Source organism: Nomascus leucogenys, chromosome 12 (assembly GCF_006542625.1).
Source record: "Nomascus leucogenys isolate Asia chromosome 12, Asia_NLE_v1, whole genome shotgun sequence".
NCBI lineage: Eukaryota > Metazoa > Chordata > Mammalia > Primates > Hylobatidae > Nomascus > Nomascus leucogenys.
Genome location: NC_044392.1, coordinates 89,979,515 through 89,983,289, shown reverse-complemented (window position 1 = coordinate 89,983,289; position 3,775 = coordinate 89,979,515). Strand labels below are relative to the sequence as shown.

The 3,775-nt window shown below is 40.8% G+C and overlaps 1 non-coding gene across 1 annotated transcript; it reads left to right on the top strand.

Annotated features, from left to right (window-relative positions):
* Positions 1-2,814: 2,814 nt before the first annotated feature.
* Positions 2,815-2,951, top strand: LOC115837784. Its single transcript, XR_004032836.1, has one exon. It is a non-coding gene; the product is annotated as a small nucleolar RNA SNORA2/SNORA34 family (small nucleolar RNA).
* The last annotated feature ends 824 nt before the right edge of the window (positions 2,952-3,775 follow it).

The following is a 3,775-nucleotide window of genomic DNA, read 5'->3' as shown; positions in this document are numbered from 1 at the left end:
TTGAATCTATGGATCAAGTTGGCAAGAGCTGACATCTTGACAATATTGAATCTTCCCATCCACGAACATGTAGTATTTTTCCATTTGTTTAGTTCCTCTTTGATACCTTTCATTAAAGTTTTTCAGTGTTTCTCACATGGATCTTGTATATATTTTGGTAGATTTATACCTATTTTATTTTGGGGAAATACTGTTTTTTTTTATTTCAAATTTCATTTGTTCATTGCTGGTTGCCATGGATTGAATATATCATGAAGAGAAATTTAATCCCCAATGCAACAGTGCTGAGAGGTGGGACCTATAAGAGGTGATTAGGACATGAAGGGCTCTGTTCTAATGAATGTATTCATGCTTATTGTGGGAGAGGGTTCCTAATAAAAGGATGAATTTGCCTCCTCTCCCCTCCCTTTCCCTCCCCCTCCCTCCTCTTTCCCTCCCCCCTGCCCTCCCCTTCCTTTTCCTTCTATATACATGCTCTCTTGCCCTTCTGCCTTCAACCATGGGATGACACAACAGGAAGGACCTCACCAGATGTAAGCCCCTCAACCTTGGACTTCTCAGCCTCCAGAACTGTAAGAAATAAATTTCTGTTCTTTATAAATTACCTAGTCTTGGGTATTCTGTTGTAGAAGCATAAAACAGACTAAGACACTGGTATACTGGAAAACAACTGACTTTTGTATATTAACCTAGTATTCCTCAACCTTCCCATAATTACTTATTAGTTCCAGGAGACTTTTCTGCCAATTTTTTCAGATTTTCTTCATAGACAATCATGTCATCTGCAAACAAAGACAGTTTTATTATTTCCCTCCCAATCTGTATCTTTTATTTCTTTTTTCTTTCTTGCTGTATTATCTAGAATTTTTCATCTGCTGTTCAGAAGCAGTGGAGAGAGGAAACATTTTGCCTTGCTCCTGATCTCATGGGAAAGCTTCAAGTTTCTCATCATTAAGTATGATGTTAACTGTAGGGTGTTTGTTTTTTTTTGTTTTTTTGTTTTTTTTCAGGTATTCTTTATCAAGTTGAGGAAATTTCCCTCTATTCCTAGTTTACTTAGAATTGGGTGTTTCCCTTCTTCCAGGTCAGTTAGGAGTTGGTAAAACCCCTGAACATTAGGCTGTGGCTAAGCAGTTCCTCCTAAGAGCAGACCACGTTCAGAAGAACAGAGTGTTCTGGTGTATTTTTAAATAGTTCTTTTCCCCTTCCCCTGGCAGAAGCATGACGGGATTTTTCTCCAATATTCACTGTGGGGGTGTGGTAGAGCTTCTAAAGGTAAAACACAAAAATGTGGGGGTCTCCTAATGACTGGGTCCCCCTGGAGTTTTTGACTTGCCCACACTCAGCCCCCAGCAATTCATCAATTACAGTTAAGGTTTTCCTACATGGACACCGGTTGCTGCAGAGGTTACTACTCATGGTTTCCTGCTCACAGAGTTGTGATTCTCTGTATTCCCCTGTTGGTCTCTCCAATTTGGGGGACAGCAGTTTGTCCTGTAATCTAACCTCTCTTAGAGATCTAAAAAGAGTTATTGCAGAGTCTTACCCTCTCACCCAGGCTGGAGTGCAGTGGCACTATCATGGCTCAATGTAACTTCCAACTCCTGGGCTCAAGCGATCCTTCCACTTCAGCCTCCCAAGTTGCTGCGACCACAGGTGTGCACCACCATACCAGGCTAAATTTTGTATTTTTTTGTAGAGATGGGGTTTCACCATGTTTCCTAGGCTTGTCTTGAACTCCTGGTCCCAGGTGATTGGAACCGCCTCAACCTCCCAAAGTGCTGGGATTACAGATGAGAGCCACCGCACCTGGCTTATTCAGCTTTTTACTTGTTGTTAGGGCTGACTGACAACTTTCAAGCTTCTTACATGCCAGACTGGAACTGGAAGTTGGTGTGTTACTTTTTTAAAATATAAATTCTGGGCCTTATCCCAGACCTACTGATTCATTCTCAAGGGGTAGAGCCTAGGATCTTTATCTTAAGAAATCCTCACCAGTGGGCACCCATGTATTATGGCTTCTGAAGCATAATTTTATAAGAATGAAACATAACTCTGGAAAATCCTGTAAGAAGAGTAGCCTTGGCCCCAGAAACAAGGTAGAAGGATTCCTGAGCTGTTCATTATTGAGTGAGACACCCAATCAGGGATTTATAGTTTGGTTAGCTCTTCGTCTACCGTCAAAGGTGCACCCAATAAAATGAAGGTCCAGCACCAATATCCCAAGACCAGGCACAGGCAAGAGGAGATGGTCACCAAGGGGCTGCCCTAGGTTCAAGGATGTGGTTGTTTTCCTCACCCAGGAGGAGGACCTGCATCAGAGCAGTGGGAAACTTTTATTTCTAAACTTCCAGTTTCCACACCTGGTATGACTCTGGCTGGAGCAAAAGAAAGAGCTGAGGAGAGACAGCCCAAGAATACCTGCTTACATGACAGCTGCAGTTTAGAGGAGTGAGGTAATTAGCCCAGGATCATCCAATCAGTAGGTAGGTAGATGTGAGATGATGCAAAAGAAGATATCAGCAGGAGTGACCCTCTGTCCCTATTGCATGAAATAAGTATGCTTTGCTGTAGAAAAGAAGGAAACCAAACAAATCATTAGTACAGATCTGGAAATGGAAAGAACGGGCATCCCCATGACACCACTGGGTCCCTGGACTGATACCTTCCAAGGCCAACCCCACATCTCTTCCTCCTACTCTTGTGAAGCAATAAATTATCTTTTTTTGCTTAAAGTAGTATATGAGTTGGGTGGCTATACCTTGAAGCCAGAATGTTCTAGTAAAAGTATTCCATATGTATTAAAAAGAATGGTTGGTCCTGATTCAAGGCCAGCAGTTTGCTGAAGCTGTTGGTTTCAAACAGGAGACTAAATAATTGTCTTTTTATGGTCTGTTGGCCATCTTACAACTTTGGAAATGTAATGGCCAATTCATTAGAAAGAAACATCTGGAAAAAAAAAGAATAATGGACAAATATACTGATAGAGAAAATGATGACAATAATTATTAAATGAAAAAGGTCAAATTACATAATAGTGTTTTTGGTAGTATTCTATTTGTGTATATAGTGTTTTGTGTGATTTTTATGTTACCTTATTTTATTTCATCTTATTTTTTTTTTTAGTAAATGACTAGAGAACAACTAGAAGAATACTTACCACACTGTTAGCAGGAGATGGGATTGGGAAATCCCCCAATTCTGAACCATTTACTGATGATGAGCATGTATTACTTTCATAATAAAATACTAAATTAAAAAAGGAAAGAGAAGAAAGTTAGTCACTGAATGTACCAGATACTTGCCTGCCCCCAACTTCTTGGTTTCCTTGTTAGGGAGAAAAGATAGTTAGCGATAGCAAACAGAATAGGTTCCATGGTTAAGCCAACCACAACTATATTGACTGAGTCAGTAATTCAGTGAGCTATGGACAGACTTAAGTATGTACAACTGAGAGAGTCTGCATCACAGGGAATTAAATGCCCAGAGTCTAACCGGTCAATAAAAATACAAAAAGGGTTAAAAAAGTGATCATTCATGTTGAATCCTCACAATCTAGGGGTGAGGAGTGCAGAATCCTACTCAAGGTACTGAATGGAGACTTCACATCAACTGTCTAGAATTTAGAGGGAGGCTTAGCAGGTGCTCAGAATGTGCAGCATCACCACTTCCAGTTATGTGGGCTGCAGAAAAGCCCCATTAAACAGTCACTTAAAAGGGAGATATTAAAGGAGAGGAGCGCCTGGAGAGGGAGCAAAGAGGGGGTCAGCAAGTC